The following is a 23333-nucleotide window of genomic DNA, read 5'->3' on the forward strand; positions in this document are numbered from 1 at the left end:
CTATTACTGTGTACAATGTTCTCTTGGTTCTGCTTACTTCATTCAGAATCAGTTCATATAAGTCTTTCCAGGCTTTTCTGAAATCATCCTGCTCATCATTTCCTATAGAACAATAGTATTTCATTACATTTATATACACAGTTTATTCAATAATTCTCAAAATTGATGGGCAGCCCCTCAATTTTCAATTCTTTGTCACACAATTATAAATATTTAAACAAAATTATTTTTAAATGGGGTCTGACCAGGACAGAGGGCAGCTTTGTCTTTTAGGTGCTATAGCTCTCTTGACAAACTAAGATCAGGTTAGCTTTTTTTTCCTTTTTGGGGAGGAGATGTTATACACTATTTTCTACAATCTACAGACTCTTGTATTTTTTTTTCATTTTAGCTGTCTAGTGATTTTTTCTTTAGCCTTCACATGTATTGTTGATTTGTTGAATCTAGACTCTACATTTATTTCTGCTCATTTATCTATTTATTTATTTTGATGAGATACTTGGGATTAAATGAATTGTCTGAGGTTGTATTTAATTCGATCCTCCTGACTTCAGAGCTGGTGCTCTATCCATTGCACTGCCTAGGCAACCTCCCCACCCCCACCTGCCCTGTTAATTTTAATGCTCTTGTTAGATTCAAGATCTTGATTAAGTTTTCTGGATCCTGCCTTTGTCATCCAACAAATTAGCCATCCCTCCCAATTTTATATCATCTATAGACTTAATAAGCATCCCATCTATGCTTTCATCCACCAATAAAAATTAGAAACAATATTGGGGCCATTGGGGGTAACAGTAGTTCATCTTAGAGCATTTTTAAGTTAACAAAATAACTGTTAAGAATGGATGGTGTAAGTAATTTTATTTACAAATGAGGATCCTTAGACTCAGAGATGTTGAGTGACTTGCCCATGATAACATAACTAGTCAGTGATGGCTTCACATTCAGAGTGCTTTTCATTACTCTCCTCCCTGGGCTCATTTACTTGTTACTTTGCAAATGTTCTGGAAGCTTTTTCGAATGTTGGACCTGTGTTTGGGAAAACACACTGAGCTTCTTGTAGGGAAGTGGGCATGGGCTGGGTGTGAGGGAAGGACTGTGTCTTCTTTTTCATTATGGTGGCTGCTCAATTAAGATTGGCTGCCTGGAAAGCGGAAGGCCACTGTAGAAATGCAAAGCAACCACATGGCTGAATTCCCCAGAACATAAATCTCCCATCTGGGTCAGGTTACAATTCGGAAGACAAGAGCAGTCATTCTGAAGCTGAACTGCTTCCCCCCAACTCTTTGGAGTTGAGCACTAGTGTCTCAGGCAGGACATGCAGAGAGAGCTGCTTTCTTGTGTGGGCATCAGCCTGGCCAAAGATAGCAGTTGAATTTTTCATGGCCTGTCTACCACCAACCATCCTTGGCTCATCATCCTGCTGATGAGTCTGAGCTTCCAGGAATGGATCCAGCTGTAATTATGTGGCTCCTCAGAGCTTTGAATTTGCAAATAAGTGACAGTGATGATGATAATGTAATCATAACGATGACCCTCCCGGCTCTCACTGATGCTCACTCATGTTGCCTCGTATGGTAGAATAAAGAACCTGCTGGACTGAGACTCAGAAAAGCCTGGTTTAAATCCTTACCAACTCTGGGAAGACAGGCACGTTCCTGAATCTTCCCGAGTCCCAGTCTCCTCTTAGTATAATAAGAGAATTGTACCAGATCGTCTCTTAAGGTTTTTACTATTCTGGAATGGTATGATTCTGTTATTCTAATTGAAGGTAATTAGTTGTTAAGCCCTGCCCACAAAAATGGAGCACAAAACCTACATGTCTCCAGGGAATGGTTAGCTTAATAAGCCTGTTTCAGAGACCAGCAAGCTGGGAAATGGCGACTAGGTAGAGGGGGAGAATTCAAAGCTGACTTTTCTCTCCAGAGAAACACAGCCCCAAATTTCTGGAAATTTTGCACGTTCTTTCCTGCTGTCTGATGTCAAAGTGATCCACAGAAGAACCCTTGCCTTTGAAGTGAGTGGCTTATAAAGATCAGTGTTAGTGTGCCTGACAGTTAAATACCTTGGAGCTCAGGGGAACTGTTCTAGAGGAAATACTCCCTCAGCCTAGGGACCTTCTCTGCACTCCAGATTCTCCTGATAACCTTATGAGAGGGCTCCAGCAATGCACATAAGGCTTCCTTTATGAACTTGAGCCTCTTCTCCTTATCCAGAGAATAGTCTAGCTAAATAGAGTGGCTGGATTGAGGTATAAGAAGGGCACTGATCCTAATAGGTCACATCTATTTTCATTTACCTTCTGAAAGAGGATTAAAAAGAAAATTCAATTTTGCCTAATGCTTTCCCCAAATGGCTAATTTATATGCTAATTAGCCAGATAGGAATCAATGAAGCCTGGTAATCAATATGATATCCCAGGCACCAGCAATGAAATTCATTTTGAGATGCACTGCCAGTGGAAATGAAGCAATTATGCAGAATAAATGGGGCTGCTCAGGGACTAGAGCATCTCCAGACTGCAAATGGCTATAACATTTCTCCTTGTCTTTCCCCTCTCCTCCATTCCATACTCCATTGATTCTAAACACCATTCAAGGCACTTAAGAAATCATGTCTAGTTTTCTTGTCTCTAAATGCCTGGTCTTGTCATCCAGTTGCAGCATCACTACTAGGGGATCATGGTCTTATGTAGGGAAATGGACCAGGGGCAGTTGCAGAATCTGAAAGGTTCTGCTCATGTACCAGCAACTACAGATAGCTTTTCTTAGATCTCCGTGGTTGTTAGTGCCCTCTCCTTCCTTTTCAAATTATCACAAATATATTTATCTGTTTATATGTATCTTCTCAGTGTAATATAAACTTCTTAAGAACACAGGCTGCTTTTCATTTTGCCTTTGTGGGGCAATTGGACAGCACAGTGGATAGAGCCCTGGGCGGGGATTCAGGAAGATTTCTCTCTTCATGAGCTCAAATCTAGCCTAGACATTTCCTAGCTCTGGGATCCCTGGACAAGTCACTTAACCTTTTTGCTTCAGTTGTCTCATCTGTAAAATAAGCTGGAGAAGGAAATGCCAGACCACTCCAATATCTTTGCCAAGAAAATCCCAAAATGGCATCAAGAAAGGCCAAACACTTCTTCAGCTCATTTTACACATGAGGAAACTGAGATACATAGGGTTGAGTGATTTGTCCAGGATCACACAGAAAGTCTCTGAGGCTAGATTTGGACTCTTCTCTTTCTGACTCCAGGCCTGGAGCTCTATCCATTGAGCCACCTAGCAACCCATGCCTTGCATATAGCATTTAATAAATATTTGTTGGTTAGGGTATTTTTGAGGGGAAGTAAAGCTCATAGATAGTAGAGAATTAAAAAACAGCTAAAAAGAAGACAGTGACCTGAGTGGGAGGTAATTATAAAATCACAGGAGCATAGATTTAGAGCTAGATGACTTTTTTAGAAGTCATTAACTTGACAGATTAGGAAACTAAGGTCCTGATTAGCTTTGGGATACAAGTTGACATTGAAGTCAGCCCCAGCATATCTAGCTATTTTAGTCTAGCCCTGGGAGGTCTAGTCCAATCTTGGCCTTGATCTAATGGCTCATATACATGTTATCACGAAATTCATTTCCACTGTAAAACAGACTTGCACTTTTTGTTTGGCTCTTATTCCTCAAACGTTTATTACCAGTTCCTCACCATTCAGCCTAGATTAATTAGCATCGACTTTTATATTGCAGGCTCCACATGAAAAAAAGAAGTCTCTTTTGGATGGGAAAACCTGTTCTAGCCCAAAATTACTCGTCTTCTTGCCTTCTTTGAAGAGTGTCTCCAATTGTCTTGGTACCTGAATCTTAGTTGGTTAATTTTTCGTGATATGAAGACCTTGTTGTTATCTGGTACCCTACACCATCCCTTTCTGTAGAGACTGGGGTAAGTAGAATTTTGTCCTCCAGCCATCTTAGGTGAGTAGGATTCTCCAACTCTTTTTTCTTGGGAGAGGACAGATTATAGCTGATATTGTAATATAATTCAAGCAAATGAGGCTGCCTGGTCATCCCTGATTATAACTACTAGAGTGTGACCATCTGCTCTTTGGGGGTAGGCAAGAGCAACATAGAAATGGTATTAATCTATGGTATTAAACAGGAAAAAGCAAGGGATAAGCTACACTGTATCTCTTTTTGTGCCAGATATTGGGCTAAGCACTTTTCAAATATCTTTACCACAACCCTGTGGGATAGGTGCTTTTATTAGCCTTTTTGAGAATATTATCTCCCACAGTTGAATAAATTGAGGCAGATAGAAGTGACTTGCCCAGTATCACATAGTTAGGAAACCTTGAAGCTGGATTTGAACGCAGGTCTTCCTGACTCCAGACCCAACACACTATCCACTGTGTCACCAGCGGCTTCCAATAGCTGTGAGAAGGCCACAACACACTACAAATGAGGAACTATGAAGAAAAATATAAGCATAATTACTGAAAAAGGTAAACTGGTCATGATTGAGAATGAAGGATACCCAATAGCTAGCATGTGTGTTGCACTGGTGGGCCCTCAGTATCAAGAGAAAGTGAGGAAGATCCACAGCATATTGGGTAGAACTTTTATGAGCATCTGATAAGAGGGACACATGAGGGGCTGGCACAGATGCCTGTTGTCTACATTATTGGAGGAAGTTTCCATGTTGTCAAGGCCACAGATCTTTTGCATCGAGTATTGAACAAGAACTTTGAGTAATCCTTTCCAGGGTGGTAAAGATCTGTGTGGACCCATTCTCATATTCTGACTTGGAGCCTGCTAAATAAGAGTAGAATGGCAGAGCAGTTAAAATGACTTATTCAAGTCACAAAATGAATAAGTAGCATAGGCTTGAACTGAGGTAATTCTGACTCTAAGTCTAGCACTCTAACCATCAGGCAATACTGCTTCTTTGAGTGAAATTTAGTTCAATACACATTTTTTAACACCTGCTGTATGTAAAATACTGTGCTAGATGCTGGTGATTTGTATCACATGGATAAAGACAAGGTCTCTGTTCTCTCATAGTCTTACTAGGTACTCTGGAAATAGGACATGAATATGAATAGTCTCATCCAAGGCAGAATATGATAGGGGCAAAGGAAAGATCCAAAGTGCCCTGGGCAAATCTGAAGAGGAAAAAATACTTTTGGCTGAGGTGGTTTCATGGAGGAGGCAGCACCTGAGGTCTTAAAGAAAGAAAAGTATTTCATTGAATAGAATAGAGGAAGGAGAGAATTTCTGAATAGGGAATAGACTGTATGATGATACTGAGGGAATTCAAGAAGCTTGGCTTAACTCATAGACTCACAGTTTATATTGACAAAAGGGAACCTCTGGGAGCTTCTGAGATGTGATAGAGGATTGGACTGGCATAGTGGCCATTGGGATAGTAAAGAGAGGACAGATTTGAGGGATAGTAGATGTGTAGAATGAATAGGATTTGGCAACTGACAGAATATGGAGGATAGGAGAGAATGAAGAATCAAAAATTATTCCAAAGCTTCAAACTTTAACTTCAAGTCAAGATTGGTAAGATCATCAAAGGCAAGAGAAAAGTTAGCAAAAGGGGCATTTTTTTGCAGGGGAAATAATCTAAATTCAATTTCTGACATGTTGATTCTTTAGTAACATATCCAGGTGAAAACGTCCAACAGAAATATAGGCAACTCATAAATCTATGGATGTGATAATTGGCATCAAGCAATAGAAGGAATTAACAAAGGAAAAAATATCCTAAGAGAAAAGAGAAAAACAAGAACAAAATCTTGAGAGAATGCCCATGTTTATAGAGGGAAGCCTATCCCAGGCTTCACCCTTCCCAGATCCCACTAGTATTGGGAGCCAGAGTGAACTGGCTTCAGGGAGTCTACTCCGGACTGTCCATATTCCAGCTTCCACTGGAGTCCTCCCTTTTTCCTAACCTTATTGCCCACACCCTTCTTGCTCTTCTTTTCTGGACGTCCATTTCCATGCCTGTCCCTATGGGAGCCAAGATCACCAGCTTTTCTCTGACCTTTGGGCCTATTCCCAACTTCCTAACAGCTGTAGATTCATTCACTGGTCATCTTAGAGCGAGTAGCTTCAATGGATTGGTGTGAGTCAGAAGCCAGACTAATGGGGATTCAAGAGAGAAGGAGCTTGTTGTAAAGGAGTACAAAGATTTTCGGGTTGTGGTGGAAGAGGAGATAAGCATTTAGGTAGCACCATTTATGCACTAGGTTCTGGGTTCAAGCACTTCACACATATTATCTCATTTGATCCTCACAACAATTATGAGAGGTTAAGTCCTATTATTGTCCTCATTTTGCAGATGAAGAAAATGAGAAAGGTTTAAGTGACTTGACCAAGATCATACAGTTAGTGAGAATATGAGACTATATTTGAACTCAGATCTTCCTCCAGTTAGTAAGCCCACCACTTTATTTACTGCATCACCCATCAAGCTTCCTTACCCATTGTCTTTATTTTAATGTTGTCTTTACCTCTCTTCTTTTTACATCATGGCCATTTCCAGATAGACCCCTCATGCTCACAACTCACCCTCTTTACCTGCCCTATCCCAGGTTTCATGAAGGAAAAAAATTAATTAAACATGATCACCCATTTAATTGACTGCATTTAACAGAGTGAGCATCAATCCAGTCTCTCATCAGAAAAAAAAAGAAAAACCTATTTCCTTTTCTCTGGCTCAAGATTGCTCATTTTATTTTTATAGGGGTCAGCTTACTTTTGTTGTTTTCATTTATATCATTGTAGATTTACTCTGCATCAGTTCACATAAGCCTTCCTGTCTTTTTCTGAATTTTGCATATTTGTCATTTCTTTAAGTGCAGTGGTATTCAGCTGTCTTCATTCACCACTGTTTGTTTAGCCATTCCCTAACCATAGGATTCCAGGATGATAGGAGCATCAATTTAGAGGTAGAAGAGACCTGTTGTGGCATATGCTCAGCACTGAGCTCTCTGGCTCTGAGAGTATGAATATTCGGGTAACTTCCCCCCTGAATGCTTCCACCTTGTTTTCTACAAAGGTTCAATCACTTCACAACTCTAACAACATGTCAGCGTGCCTGACTTCTCACAGCCTTCCCTACATTCACTTACTACATTCCATCTTTCATCAGCTCTGCCAAGTCCTAGCCATTGTCTTTAGTTAGGCCTTTCCCAAGAGGCACCAGGTCGAATGCAGTTGTAAAACCAGGGTTTTACTGCCAGGAGGCAGAGGTGCTTATGGAGCTGACTAAACAGGAGGCAAATCCTGACCAGCTGGGAGTCCTGAAGAAGTGTAGATGGGAAGGAAGAAGGAAAAGTAATTGAAAATGCTCTCTCCTGGTAGTCTCTTCTTGACTTACTGCTGGGAGAGTACTTTTGGTACTTTTCTGGAAAAGTAGGCTTTTCGTCTTCCAGTAGAACAAAAGTTGCTTTAGCCCAGATTGGTCGATGAGGGCAATCAGAGCAAAGGGAGAAAAGCTCCTCCGAACTTTTGAGCTTCTCTGAGTGGGCCAGCTTTGGGAGAGTGATTGAGAGTGCCCCAAACAGCAGGGAAGGCTTAGCTGCTTCCTCTGCACACAGAGAGGGCAGGAGGCAGTGAGAGTACTCAGACAGCCTGCTATGCAAAGCATGTGCATGGTTTGGGTAGTCTCCTTTTTGGTTTGTTTTATTCAGTAATGTGTCCCTTGAGAAGAGCAGCCTAAGCAGCCTGGGTTACCCTGCAATTTCTCCAAACTATTTGCATGAAATACTGCAGGCAAAAAGCCTAGCCCCTGATAGGCCGTTGCTAGGTAACAACATAATCATCAAGAAATTAGGCTGTCCTTTTTTTTTTTTCCCGACCCAGAGTATGTGTGTGATTGCAGCCTTGTGCAGGAGGCGAGAGAGGGAGTGGAACAAAGAGAGATAAATGGGATGGTCTCCCAGGCCAGGAGGCTGCAGCCACAAACCTGCATCCCACGGTAGGACGCTCTGTTTGGGGCTGGGGTCTTTCCTCTGTCGGGCCAACCTTGGAGGCTTTTTCCTTTAAAGAAGCCAGACGTAGCAGGGGTGCACCCAGTCACAGGAAGCAGCAGCAGGGACTGAAGCTGGGCAACTTTGACCTTTGGAGTGATCTTAGAGGCAAGGGTGGTTGGGGGTGGGGTAGAGGTGCTGAAGGGAGCCACTCTAAATACAGGCAGTATAGAAAAGTGCCTGTGTCTGGGAGAATGCAAGTACGTTCGCAAGCGCCTGCACAGGCATGTGCACACAGGAGAGACTGTTAGTGTAGGAGTCTAAGAGAAAATGAGAGGCTATGTCCAGGGCTGGATTGTATGTGAAAATGAAGGTGGGGGTGGGGTGGGGAAAGAGGGAGTGGGGAGGGGGCGGCAGGCATTTGAATTGAAAAGGAAGAAAAGACCTCAGCTGAAGTTTGAAGCATTGTCATTTTTGAAGGCCTCTTTCTGTAGAGACTTGTCCCATCTTGAGGCATTTGGTTCCAGTGTCATTCAGTCATGCCAGAACAGGCCAGCCTTCTACCCTGTTAGACATGACAGATGGATGGAGAGGCGAGAGTACCAAGACCGCTCTGGCCTCTGCATGTGTATGTACGTGATTATGTATGTAACATTTCTCTTTTCCTTCCTTTTATTTCCCTTTCTTAAAAGCATGTATACTCACAGCATACAGAAAGTCGTTCCATACCTGAATGTTTGTTCTATAAACTGTCTGTTCATCTATCTTCTCCCTCAAGCTGGACTTAAAATATCTGTACCATCTTCTAGCTTCCTCCCTTTGAGTCCTCCAACAGACCTTCGTGCCAAATCTTCCTTTGCCATACCACATACCTCACTAGGTCACTGCAACCCTGGGCAGTCTAATTGTCTTTTGCCATTCACTGTCTACCAGATTGATGACTCCTCCTGAGTCTGGCTGCCTGAAGTCCCTCTGGGGTCCCTCTCTGCACTGTCTGGCTGTTCTTCCTGCTCAGTTTCCTTCCACCCCAACCCCCACCCAAGAGCCCCACTTGAAATCCCCATATTCAGACTAGTAAGTGTCTATTTAACCTGACTCAGATGGAGTCCGTGTTAAGCCCAGACTTTGTGCCAGGTAGGGAACATTCAGCATGACAAGAGAAAAAGAGAAGCTACATTTAGTGGAGCCAGGACCTGAAAAGGAAAAATCTCCTCACTGCCTCCTCCCCGCTCCTTATCCTCCAGATGTACAGGTCCAGCTGCTGCTCCAGCTTTGGGACATTTCCAGTGGGGGCAGTCCGGGGTACTCAGTAAGTAGGTGGCATGCTGGCCACGGCAAGCTCTGCCCCCACCCCCCACTCCTCTATTTTGCTTCTCATAGGCAGGGGTATTAGTGGAAAGAGTGTATTTGTAGTCAGAGGACCTGGGCTTGGATCCTGGATCTGACATATATTGTTGGTTTAACTTTGACCAAGTCACACTCTCCTTCATCATGTGGGAATTAGACTAGATGACTAGATGATGTCCAAGATTCCGTGTAGCTTTGAACCTCTGATCTTTGACCTTCTGTCCCTTGGCTCCACACTTTTTGATGTTCTTGGACTCCTCCCAAAGGTGTCCCTGCCACCAAGTGGAAATCCTTTGTCACCCTTACCTCTCCTAATGACTTTGCACATTGAAAAGCCTTTGCTTCATCCTTCAAGTTCCCATCTGTTCCTACAGAAGTGTCTAGTGCCTGCATTCTAAAGTTTCTTCAGCATTGCCTTATCGTGTAACCCAAGAGGAGCAGCTGTTTTGGCTCTTGATTGAGAACCACAACAGCTTTTTCTTTTGTTCCTCTCCATTGAGTAAGATTTATAAAGATCATTTCAAGGAAACTTCACGTGTTCCCAATGAAGGTGAAGAACAAGTATGGAAGTTCATCTTAACAAGTGTTTATTATAAGTTGCTGTTGTGTATCATGCTAGATTCTGGGATACAAGAACAAAAACTGAAAAGTTCCTGTCCTAAATGAACTTACCTTGTCAAAACAATCTCAATAAATATGATTAAGAGAAATAGCTAGAAAGGAGTTTTTTTGAGGGGGTCTAACTTGGGAATTTTTCAGGATCTCTGAAATCTATAGTAGGTAGTGGTAGAATAAAGAAAAGAAAACACATGGATTTAAATTTATAGTCTCACAAAATCTCAGAGGTGGATAGAGCCTCAATGATCATCTGTTCCAGCCCTATTTGAAATATTAATCTCTTCTAAGACATTCCTGACAAGTGGTTCTTAGATTTCTGTCTAAAGACCTCTATTGATAAAATCTACTCAACTAAGGCAGACCATCCAACTTCAAGATACCTCTGATTTTTAGGAAATTTTCCGTTTATATTGAACCAAATATAAATTATTAACTGCAGCCACCAATGTAGAATAGAGAAAAGCCTACTTTTTCAAGAAAGCACCAAAGGAATGAAATCACAGGTTTCAAGCAAATTGTCAGGTCAGACCAAGCAGAATGGCTAACTTTCTTCCTTCACATGGCATCCTTTCAAAAACTTGAAGATAGCCTTCACATGCCCTCTAAGTCTTTGTTTCTCAGGATCAGCATCTCTGAGCCTTTCAGTCTGCTCTGAAAAAGTATATTGTCTAGGCCCTTCAACCTCTAGTCATCCTCCTCTGGAGTCTTTCTAGTTTGTATAGAATCCCAGCTCCTTCCTTCCCTCCCTCCTTTCCTGGGGCATAAGGGAACAACTGATCTTTGTCTTGGCCTTGGCCAGAAGCTGATTGAAGGTACATACTTAGGGTGACTTTGCTTTTCCATAGTTGTAGGCATGAAATCATAGATTTGGAATCAGAATGTATCTTAGACATCATCTTGTCCATCTCCCTCATTTTATGGATTAGGGAGACTGAGGTTCAATCTTACCCAAAGACACATAACTGTAGGACAGATTTGAGGCCCAAGATGTATACTTAGACTTTCTGATTTCAAATTCTGGGTTTTATCTACTAGATCACATCATTGCTTGGAAAACAGTGATATCTCCCCAAGAAAACCAACCTTTTGAAGTTAGCACTATCCTTCACTTTGTACTCTTCCTCCTTTCAAGAAAGGTGTTTGCAACAATTATTGAAATTACTTTTTCCATTTAAACAAATGAAAATTTTTTTAAATTATTGGCATTCTTTGATAAAGCTAATTTTATTGGAAAGTAAAACTTATTGATGCAGGTTAGAGGAGTCAGGAAGATTTCTGAGATCAAAATAATCCTTCTCCAAGCTAGCTGATAGGACGTCATCATTTTTCTAAGGCTCCCTTTGCAAAAAATAAAGACAAAATTAGAATCAATCTAGTCATTGAAAAAGCATTGAGTGCCTACTATGTACTGGACACTGTGCTAGATACTGGGCATAGATACAGACATAAAAATGAAAAATCCCTGCCCTTAAGAAGCTTAGTTTATCAGAGACCATATAGACATGTCTATATAGCCATATAGACATAGAAAAAGTATTACGCACAAAACAAATACAAGGTGTTTTTGTGTGACAATTGCAAATTTCTGTGAGGATGTGAACTGGCAGCTAGGGGGTTGAGGATAGTAAGAGTCAGAGGGAAGGAGCATAGCCAGGCATCTGTTGTTCACTTGTGTCCAATTCTTCATGAGCCCATCTAGAGTTTTCTTGGCAAAGATACTGTAGTGGTTTTACCTTTTCCTTTTCCAGCTCATTTTACAAATGGGAACTGAAACTTGTCTAGGGTCACACAGCTAGTAAGTATCTGAGGCCAGATTTAAATTCACAAAGTCCAGTGCTTTATCTACTAAACCACTTAGCTATCCTGTCTAGATATCATAGACAGCCAGTTTAAAGGCATGGAAATGGAAATGGATTGTCAAATAAAAAATGAAGAAGTAAGCTAGTTTGGCTGGGCCATGGAGTTTGGGAAAGGAACTATTGAATAATAAATTTTAAAAGACTGAAGCCAAATTGTGCAGGGTTTTTAAAGCTAAACAAGGGTTTTATGTTTTATCCTGAAGGCAGTAGGGAGCCATGGAGTTTATTGAAAGGTTGAGAGGGAACCTAAATGGAAACACAAAAAGAGGAAAGACTTAGAAAGAAGAGCTGAGAGGAACACACTCAGATGGGAACAAAAACCAAGAACCCTTGACCCAGCTCCTCCTCAAGACAGAAGAATTTGTGGAAGAAGCAAGCTGAAGGTGTTTAATTTAAAGAGATGTGAGATAAGATTTGGGGTTTTTTTGCTTGAAACTTATGATTTCATCCCTTTGGTGCTTTCTTGAAGAAGTAGGCTTTTCCCTACTCCTCTACAGTAGTGGTTGCAAAAACCCAGGCATGTGTAAATTACAACGTCCTTGGGTTACTGAGGGGGGGACATATGGAAGACCTGAGTCGAAATCCTGATTTGTACCAGCACCAAGAGTGTGACCCTGCACAAGTCACGAGTTCTCAGAACCCTGATTACCTCAAATATTTTTTAAAATCACAAAGAATAATTGAGATCATTAGGTTTAGGAGGGAACTTAGAAATCATCTTCTCCAGTCTCTCAGTTAATATATAATGCAGAAGCCCATAAAAGGTAAACAAGTTGTAGTATCCCTTTTTGTAGTGGCAAGGATCTGGAAAGTTAGTGGATTCCCATCAGTTGGGAAATGGCTGAATAAGTTATGATATATGAATGTAATGGAATATTATTGTTCTATAAGAAATGACAAGCTGGCTGATTTTAGAAAAGCCTGAAGAGACTTACATGAACTGATGCTGAGTGAAGTGAGTAGAAACAAGAGAACATTGTACACAGCAACAAGATTATATGATGATCAGCTGTGATGGACTTAGCTCTTTTCAACAATGAGGTGATTCAGGTCAATTTCAATAGACTTGTGATGGAGAGAACTATTTGCATCCAGAAAGAGGACTATGGGGACTGAATATGAATCAAAGCATAATTTTTTCACAGTTTGTTTACTAAATTTTTTTCATATTTTTTCTTTCAGCTTTTGATTTTATTTTTCTTGAGCAGATAATGAATATGGAAATATATTTAGAATTGCACAAATTTAACTTATATTGGATTGCTTGCTGTCTGTGAGATAGGGTGGAGGGGAGGGAGGGAGAAAAATTTGGAGCACAAGGTTTTGCAAAGGTAAATGTTGAAAAATTATCTTTGCATGTATTTGGAAAAATAAAAAGCTATTAAAAACAAAAGCTAAACAAAAATTTCCTAGTCACAAAGCCATTGGTAGCAAAAGTGGGTTTTGAACCCAGGTCTTCTAAACTCTCAAGCCAATTCTTTTTTCTCTATATCATATTATGCTCCTTGCCTTTCAGACTTGTTTGTGAGGAATGTGTTTTTATAAAGTCTAAAATGTTTTGGAAATGTGAGCTTTTATAAAGTAGTGAAAAGAAATATTGTTCAGGATACAAGGTTTGATTAAACAATATGTGGTCCTTCCTCTTATTAGACTCTTGATTTTGTAAATAGTCACTTAGCAAGGTGGCCAGTAATTTTCTTAGGCCTTAATGTCACCGGAGGAACTAAGAGAAGAGCAGAGCTGAGAAGTACAAAGCTTGCTGCACAGGAAGTCTGGAAAACCAGAGAAAGTAGGAACTTGGCTATGTGATTGGGTGGCCCTGAGCAGGAGCCACTTTTCCCTCTGAGCCGTAGTTCTTGGTAAATTTAATATTTACAAGACTTATACTACCTATTTCACTAAATTTGGCAAGCTTAAAGCTGCTATGGAAATGAGGGATATTATTAAGAACGGCTGGGGGGGGGGGACCATTGGCATAAGCCTTGGGCAGAGGAGAATGGAAAAAGAGAAGAAAAGGAAGGGAAGTCAGTAGGATGAGGACCAGCTGTGTTTTATTGCCATTAATGTGATTCAGCTGTGGCTTTTGGAAACTAGCAGTGGCAAAGATACAAATCTGGAATCATTATGAGCAGTATTCAAGCCTAAATCAGTTCTAGGAGATGGAGTTAGTTGCCTTCTAAAAAGACTGTGTGACATTCTTCATAAAATCTCTTCGTTGGAAAGGATTTTGAAAGTTATCTAGTCCAACCTTTCCCCATAAGGACATCTCCTTTAGAATAATCCCCGGGTTATAATCTATATTGTACTTGTGAATCTTCAGGGACCTAAAGTGTTAACCTTCTCCAAGAAGGAGGCCTTTCTTCATTTTCCTGTTCTAAATGCCTCTCCCCTCTCCCCCCTTATGCTTTATTTCTTTTGTAACTATTTTGTATTCTCTCCTAGAATGGAGGGTCCTGGCAGACAGGGACTGCCCCAGTCCAGCTACAATACCTGACACTTGAGAGACAGTTAATGACTGTTGGATTGAATTAAATTGAGGCAATCCATTACAACTTTTGATAGCTCTGATTTTTAGGAAGTTTATCTTTATATGAAGCAGAAATTTTTTCTCTCTGTAGCTTGTATCCATTGTTCCTCATTCCTTCAACATTCAAGGACAGTTTATTAAGATATGCATGCTGGAGCCAAGAAAAACAATACTAATCTGTCTTTCAGTGGACAACCTTTCAAATATTTGAAAATTGCTTTTTATCCTATTAAAGCTTCTCTTCAAGCTAACTATGCTGTCCCTTTCATACATTGTCCTCCTAATGATCTTTCTTCATGCTCCCCCTCTGTAGGAGGCCCACCACCATCCTGGGCACCAGTTTTCAGATAAATGCCATTTCTACAATGGGGCACTTAGAAATGAAGGGAGACCCCATATGTTGTCTGGCCAAGATCATATATCCAGCAGAATTGTTGTCATCCATCCTGGGCTACATTCTTGTCATATTTTTGCTTTTATTACTTGCTTTTTGAGACTGCCTTGACCTACTGAACTTGTGGTCCAAACCTCCAGATGCTTTCCACAGAAGTTGCTGCATGACCATTTTCCATTTTCCTCTTCCGTTCCCACCCCCTAGGCTTTAGTTATATAGTTGGTTTTCAGAGTTAGTCTTGTTGACTTGGGTCCTGGCTTTTTCCAGGAAGATTATATAACTAGGCTGGTGCAAAGAAGTAATTTAGCTCTGGCCCCTCTTCCCAAGCCCTTTGCTGCTCCTCCCCTTGCTCAAATGCTGGCTGGCACTCAGCAGCAGAAAAGGAGCCCACTCACCTTCTGCCTTGGCCTGCTTTGCCCTGCCCAATTCCCCGGAGACTCCAGCATCTGTTGCAGCAATTGTCACACCAGCTTTTATGGAGCTGACCAGACCTCTTATTTCCTGTCGACCCCTAACTGAGTCCCTCATAAATGCCCCCAAGAGGCTTCAGACAGAGTTCTCAAGGCTCTATTGCAGTGCCTTTCTCTTCTGCTGTACCACAATATCGGTCACAGCTGCAGTCCACAGCAAATGGATTTCCCTGACCCTAGAGACAGAAGCCTAGTGTTCCTAGACTTGGTGGCACCTAGGGGGAGGGGGGAGGGGGAGCAGGGAGCAGGGAGCAGGGAGCGGATAGTGGAAAGAGAGAAGTCTCATCAACATTTCTCCAGCCTCAGATCCTGGCCCTTTGGGCAGCAGAGACCTGTAATAAGATCACCAAATAAATCTGTTACAGTCAGCATGCCATTTAAAGTATCCCTCTGAGGAAGGGAGTATTTATTGATAGGGATATAGAAGAATAAGAACTAGTACACATAGTGGCTTGAGAAACTGAACAGAATAGATCCCAACATGCCTGACTTCCATTTCTTGTGTCACATCTTGTATCCTGTGGCATCACTTCTTTATTTCTTCAGTATCTCCCATTGTCTACCTAAAAAGGACATGCTCTTGAGTCTTGCATTCTCCCCTATCCTCCATAATCAATCCCTGAGAAGCACAGAATCACAGAGTGTTAGAACTGGGAAGGACCTTAGAAGTAGCCTAGTTTAGTCCCCTCATTTTAAAGATTTTTGAAGAAACTGAATTATGCATTTGGAGGAAATAACTTGCCTAGGTCATACAGCCCATAAATAATAGAAGCCAGACCTAGCCCTAGGTTTTGGATTCCAAAATGCCAGTTTTCTTTCCATTCTACCCTTTATCTTATGTACATAGCTCTTTATCTGCAAACATGTCTAATCACTGTTACAGGATTGCTGATTCCTGGAGGTTACATAAGAACTAATCCTTATTTATATTTTTGTCTTCCTCAGTGAATTTATGATGCATACTAGGTACTTGATAAGTGTTTTAATTAGTTCATGGTTTTATGGATCAGAAGTTGCAATTTGGTCACTATGGGGGAGGAACTAAAGAATTGAGAAGAAAGAAGGCCTAGGAAATATTGAGTGTGGAATGATGTCAGGTTGTAAGATCCTATTGGACACAGTGTAGTTTTCTCTTATCTTACTTGAATCTTTCTTTGTTATAAGGGGCTAAGAAAGGGAGAGAGCATAAGTACACAATATTCAAATACTCCAATAGATCTCACATCACTCTGTAGAGTCACTTAAAATAAAACAGATTGCACCCTATTCAAGCCTATTTGTCCTGTGAAACTGTTGCATGTGTTCTTTCTAAAGGTCTCCATGGTAGGTAACATCATAAGGTTATTAGAGGCCTTTCTTACTTTCTTTTACCATTCTGAAGGTAACATCAATAATAGTAGTTTGGTTATTTGTTTTTTGTCTCTTTTCTTTTTTTTTCCAAATAATTTTTATTTATGCCTTTTTGCATCCTATGAACAAAAATGAATGAAATGAATGAAAATTATCAATTGGGGAAAAAATGAAGGCAGAGGAAGAATTAAGACTGTATATTATCTTAGAATTGAATAGTATCCAGTAGAATCTGGTGGTCAACAATACATAAAAGCTGCAGAAAGGACAAGGGGAACCTTTCGTATTCTGTCTACCTAATGACTATAAGCTGATTGAAAATGAGGATCATATCTTATATTTCTTTGTACAAGCAGGACTAGCACAGGACTCTAAATAATCTAAGGATTTATCAAGCTTTTAAAATTTTTATCCTAGTGTGTAAGGAGTGAGAAAATCATGGAATCTTCAAGTTAGGTGAGAGCTCAGAAAGTCCAACTTTGATCTGAAACACACAAGCAATAGTCCTGTTAGGATATTTAGTTAAGGAGTGTTCACTGTAATCAAGGCAATCTACTCTATTTTCAGATAACTTTAACATTAAAATTTAACATATTTAACATGGCTAAAATGTAGTTCTCTGTAATATTTGTCCATTGCTTTTAATTAATTCTTAGAGGTTAATTAAATTGTCTAAATCCTCTTTTACCTAACTACTCTTTATATACTTGAAGATAGTGATGATGTCTCCTGAACTGCTAATTGATTTACAGAGTTATTCAATGGGGACAGGCATGTCCAATTCTTATCAAGGAAGAGCAGGAGTTTGGGGTCTTATTTTATTATATATCACAAATTCTTAAATAAATGAAATCTTTATTCTTCTCTGTATTTGTCATATTTGTTATTCCTATTTCATTCCATTTCATTCTTATTTGTGCTGCATTTTCAATTATCTTAAGCTTATTTCCTGATACAGGAGCACATTTTCTTAACATCAATATTCACCTAGTGATGATCACTGTGAATCATGGAATACAGCAATTTGAAGAATCAAAATTGTAAATGGCACAAATAGCAGTGGACTACATGGTGGGTTAAAGTAACTGCAACATATTACCAGTAATGATTTGCTTGCAGGAAGTGTTATGAGTGGTCCAGACCACCCTGCAGAGAAATAAAAAATGGATGAGTTTGGGAAGCATCAGAGATTGCTACAGAGGCATGACATAATAGTGATGGGGAATTAGTTATTCTCTCCCTCTCTCTCTTGCCCCCCAACAAAAGCAAATAAACAAATGACTTCTTGACTTAGTGATAATTTCATCCTTCAAATAGTGAAAAAATTAAGGGGAAATTCTTTTCTGGATCTGAGTTTCATTAACAAGGAAGAATTGCTGCTGGAGTAGAAATAATGGGAATCTTGGGAGTAGAGGTAGAATGATTACTAGATCACAGAATTTGTTGATAGTGAAGAAAAGATTTGAGTATAACTGTAGTCTGGCATGTGCTCCAGACTTTGGAAAAGACAAAGGGAAACAAGTCCAATGAAGAGGAAAAATAACAATGTATGAAAAGATCAATGTGGATGAACAGGAAACTTTTCCAACAAACGTTTTTAAAATGAAATGTACAGAAGATTGAAGTTAGACTAGGTATGGCATATTCTTCTAAAAATAATGTCTTTTGTCTTTATTCACCCTTGTTTAGCATAGTGCTAGACACATACATAGTAGACATATAATCAGTTTTTTCTTGGAAAAAATAAAATGAAGACTTCTAAAAATAATAATGAGCCAAAGCTATTGAGGGAAGCTACTACAAAATAGGCTTTTTAACTATATTAGGATTAAAAAATCAGAAGGGATGAGACCTTTGCTTGAGGTAAATGGGAAAATAATAACTGACAACAAACAAGGCAAAACTGCTCAATTCATATTTTGTTTCTATAATCTCTGCAAAGGACAATGAAGTTTTACATTGGAGGTGACAGATAAAAACGATTCACAGAGTATTTATTGCCAAGATAAAGAAAGAAATAGTAACGGGACACTGAGCTACTTTTGATGAATTCAAATCCCCTAACCCAAATGGACTCATCATGGATCCTGAAAGAATTGGCAGATAAGAGTTCTGAGCCACTCTGTGATAGTTGAAAGATCATGGAAAACACGACAGGCATGCCCCACAATTGGAGAAAAGTAAATGCCCCAGTTTTCAAAAAAGGGAAGAAGCAAAGATGACCAACTTACAAACCAATGACAGTGACTTCAGTTTCTGGAAAAATTCTAGAAAAGATCATTAAAGGGAGGGAGAATAGCCAGAAAGTGAAGCAGTGTCTTCATGAACAAGTCAGACTAATTCAATTTCCTTTTTGCATGGGATTAATAAATTTATTTTGTGGGGAATATAGTTTACCTAGATTTTAGGAAAACTTTTGATAAGGTAGATCCTGCTTTTCTTGTGGATAAATGGAGGATGCTCACTGATTTAAGAAAAGTAAATGAACAGATGGAAACTATGGGATCTCTTCAGCCTGGACTTCCATCTCCTACTCAATTGCCTAGAATTGGGTCATCGATATTAAGGATTGTTTCTATTCTATCCCTCTGGATAAGAAGGATATGAAAAGATTTGCCTTTTCAGTGCCCTAGCTGATCCTTATAAAAGATATGGACAGTTTTGCCACAGGGAATGAAAAACAGCCCCACGTTGGGCGCCAAATGTAATGACCGCGTATTTAAAATCAGCCTGAGTCAGGAATTCAGGTTAAGGGGAAAATCTTCAATCTTTATTGAAGTGAAGAGATGAATTGCCTCAGCCCATTACAGACAAAAGGGAGAAATGTCAATTTGATGATTATACAATCAGATGGATTCAAATTGCTTGAATGAGCATTGGGCTGAATTTGGTAAAATGAAATTCAAAAAGGACAAACAAATTCTGAACCTGGATACAAAATCATCAGCTAACTTCACATTTTTGAGATTGGAGAGCCATGGTTGGATAGCAGTTGTTCTAAAATGGGTCTTAGGGCTTTTAGTGGGTCACCATCTCAGTAGGAATCAGCAGTGGGATAGGAAAGATAAAAAATGTAATGTTGTCCTGGGCCACGTTAGTCAGGGTTTAGCTTCCATTCCAAGAACAGAGAAGTGATAACCCCACTGTATTTGGACCCTCATCTCTAAGATTATGTTCAGAGCTGTCACAATTTAAGAAGACATTGATAAGCTGGAGAGTGTTCCAAGAGAAGGCAGATAGGATGGGGAAGGGATTTGAATTTATGACATGAGGATCAGTTTAAGGAAAAGAATTCTCAGGGAAGACATGAATGATAGCTGTATTTTTATTTTTGGAGGGATTGTCTCATGGAGTTACATTTACTCTCTTTGGCCCAAGGGTCAGAACCAGGAGCAATGAGTAGAAGTTTCAAAGAGGCCAGTGGAGGTTTGATGTAGGAAAATCTTCTAACAGTGAGAACTGTCCAAATGCAGGGTAGCCTGCCTTGACAGGTGGTGAGTTCCCTTTCCATGGAGATCTTCAATTAGAGACTAGATGGCTTGTTGGGTGTGTTATATCAGGCATTCCTTTGTAAGTGAGTCAGGCTAGATGGTTGCTGAGTTTTATTCCAACTGTGAGGTCCTAGGATTCTGTGATTCTTGTTACCCAGGAAATATGTAAACAACAAAGGTGATGCAGTCTTGAAGGAAGAACTAGGAAGATCAGGTATGTGCTCAGCCTGAGGCTATTAAACATTTTAATTAATAACTCTTACAGACATAAGTGGAGTTCTTGTTAGAAGCGTACATGACAAAGGGAGAGGAAGGAGGATTACACACTGGATGGCTGGACCAAAAGGTGCTTGATGCCTGGAACACTGAGCTGATGGTAACATCAAATAGGAAACAGTGTAGTCATACTTTGGGACTCAAAAGTGAAGAAGTACTGTTTTGTGGTACTAGACTAGAAATTGGGAAAATCTGGATTCAAATCCTGCCCCAAATACTTTGCAGCTGTGTGACCCACATAACCTTTCTAAATCTCAGTTTCTTTATAAAGGGGGATAATAATAGCACATGCCTTACAGGACTTTTTTGTGAGGTTCAAATGAGATAATTACTGTAAAGCATTTTGCCAACTTTAGTGTTCCATAACTACTAACTTATTCCTGAAGAACAGATTCTTTTCTGTAAGCCTACTACCTTCTTCTTCATTCTCCACTTCAATCCTCTCATCACTTTTCTTTGCACCATATAATCCCCTGGGTTCTCTGGATTCCTGCTTTATAGTAAACATCTTCATTTTAGACCCATTCTTCTCATGCTCCCTTCTTCTGGCTCACAGTGAGACCCAGCTACCCCAGAATGACACTGCATCCTTGGCATTTCTTTGTAATCTTGATTGTAACTTCTTTCATGCTATCCTCTCTTAGACCCCCTCTCAATTCACTAATCTTAGGAGTTGAGTTAATTCTCCTTTCTTTATATCACTGCTGTCAGATTTGCCCTTTCCTGCCTTCACTCAGCAACTTTTCCTTTGAGATTTACTCTGTCCAGATCAGATCACCTAATCCAGAGTTTAGTGACCATTATTATCTTCCTCCTTTATCAAAGTTTGTAAAGTACCTGGCTCATAATTTTTCTCTCTAACTTTTTACCCTAATATGAAAGGAACCTCAAAATGTAGATAAATAGATAGACAGATGGATGTTTCCTCATGATTCCTATTTAACTCCCATGATTTAGGCCTAATCCCACCTCAATTACACATATAGTCACTCTTTTGCTCTTGTCATCACCCACAGATATTCCATTTCCATAATAAGATCTCTGAAATTCTTTTAGCCAAGAATCATGTCATTCCATCCCTTTCATATACTCCTTCTATACTTATTCTTCATACTCACTGCAATTCTCAGTCCCTACACCCATTAGTAATTTGCCAAGTTATCACCTCTGAACTGGCCAGATCTTCTCTTCCCAATAGTTACTCAGGGAATCGGTTCAATTTTACAGTATCTCTTGTTCTTGAATCCCTTTCTTCCTTATCTTATCACTAATCATACTTTACTGAACTCCAAATTTGGATTACTCCTACAATCCACTTTATGTTACTGAAGAGTGCTGAAGAAAGTCATTCATAGGTGATATAAATTAATATATCAACTCTGCCCTCATTGCATCAAGACAATCTTTTTATTCATTCCAAATTGATTCTTTGTCTTATTGTCTACAGCACCTGTTGCACATCTTTTCTTCTCTTCTCAAGCCTTCCTCATGTGAAATCCTTATTTCTCAGCTAAGGTCCTCAACTCTCATATCAAGAACAGAAATACAAACATATCCCCTGAAGTACGGGCACATACATCCCAATACTACCGCATTCCCTTTAGAGATGGATAAATCAGTCTCTTCTTTGAAGAATATGATATCTTGCTGCCATCTTTGTGTACTTCTGGGCAGGATCCTGGAGATAGTTCCTTGGGGCTACATTTGGGTTCAGCTATCAGTGAACCTCTGGTCCTCCAACCTTTTGAACCTCACTTGGTCTCCAATATACCTTCATCTAAAAGCAAGAAGAAATAGATACAACAGGAGTAGGATTGTCATAGATGCCATGTAACTCCAAAGTCACAAGTTGAGGCTTGTAGAATTCCATTCTTATAATTGAAATATAACCTGGAAATACAGAATGATTTGATAGGTTAATTACTTTTATAGGCACAGTACGTTCCAGTTCAGTAGCCAATCAAAAGATTCTTTTTTGCCACACAGGAAGCTGTTAGGAGACAGTCCTGGGCATGCCCTGAAATCCATCGGAAGAGTGTCTGTATCAGGAAGAACATGCTGTACATACTTACGAGGACTTTATTTTCAGATATGATTACCTAATGTATTTACAACATAGTCATTTTTCTTTAATGCTATCTCTGTCCCAAATACTAATAACAACAATAACAAGAGCAACAACAAATTATTTAAACAAATCAAAGGACACAGTGCCATGTCTGATAGCATGTTTGAAATCTTTCTACTCTTCCCAAATCTTACTACCACTACCATTTTTCTACTACTGAGATTGTTCAATTAAGAGTTCATCTATCTTTTGTGCTGTTATCATTTACATTTTTCGAGTCATGTGTATATTGTTTTCTTGGATTTGCTTTTTTCCTCTGCATCATTTCATATACAAATTTCTATGTTTCTCTGACATTCTTGTATTTTTCATTCCTTAGAATGCAAAAATATTCCATTATATTAAAATAGCACTGTTTGTTCAACTGTTCCCTAAAATTATAGACACTCATTTAAAGAAAATTAATAGAGGCTAGAAGGACCTAGGTAGAGAATTCACACCCTTAATATAATTTAAACTTTTGGACAGCAGGAATTCTTTTTCATTTTATCTTTGTGTCCTCAACTCCTAAAATAGTGCCTGATGAAACATTATGATTTGTTGGGGGTGATTATTTTCAGTGTTGTCCAGTTCTTTGTGACTCTGGAGTTTTGTTTTGTTTTGTTTGTTTTTGGCAAAAGTGCTGGAGTGGTTTGCCATTTCCTTCACCAGATCATTTAACAGATGAGGAAACTAAGGCAAACAAGGTTAATTGACTTGCTCAGGGTCATATGACTATTAAGTGCCTGAGATTGCATTTGAACTCAGGTATTCCTGACTCCAGGCTTGCTGCTCTATTCTCTGTTTCACCTAACTGCCCTATATGATTTAATAGATACTTTTTAGATTAGTTTAGATTGAAAGAGGAGTATTCTTTTTAAAAACTCAGCTGTCCAAATGAGGAAAGTGGAGGCACAGTGAA

At 39.6% G+C, this 23333-nt stretch overlaps 1 protein-coding gene across 6 annotated transcripts in view; it reads left to right on the forward strand.

Moving 5' to 3' along the window:
• The window catches only part of PHC2 (polyhomeotic homolog 2), a 149140-nt gene that overhangs the window by 54453 nt on the left and 71354 nt on the right, over positions 1-23333 (forward strand). For 4 of the 6 annotated variants that reach the window (XM_051987961.1, XM_051987964.1, XM_051987965.1 and 1 more), the window contains exon 2: positions 3744-3936. The gene's annotated coding sequence lies outside the window, so the exon portion shown is untranslated. Of the gene's footprint in view, positions 1-3743; positions 3937-7874; positions 7981-22338; positions 22409-23333 lie in introns of those variants that run through there. The other 2 variants (XM_051987962.1, XM_051987963.1) reach the window with 2 other exon arrangements.

The sequence above is a fragment of the Antechinus flavipes genome, chromosome 3, assembly GCF_016432865.1.
Source record: "Antechinus flavipes isolate AdamAnt ecotype Samford, QLD, Australia chromosome 3, AdamAnt_v2, whole genome shotgun sequence".
NCBI classification, from domain to species: domain Eukaryota; kingdom Metazoa; phylum Chordata; class Mammalia; order Dasyuromorphia; family Dasyuridae; genus Antechinus; species Antechinus flavipes.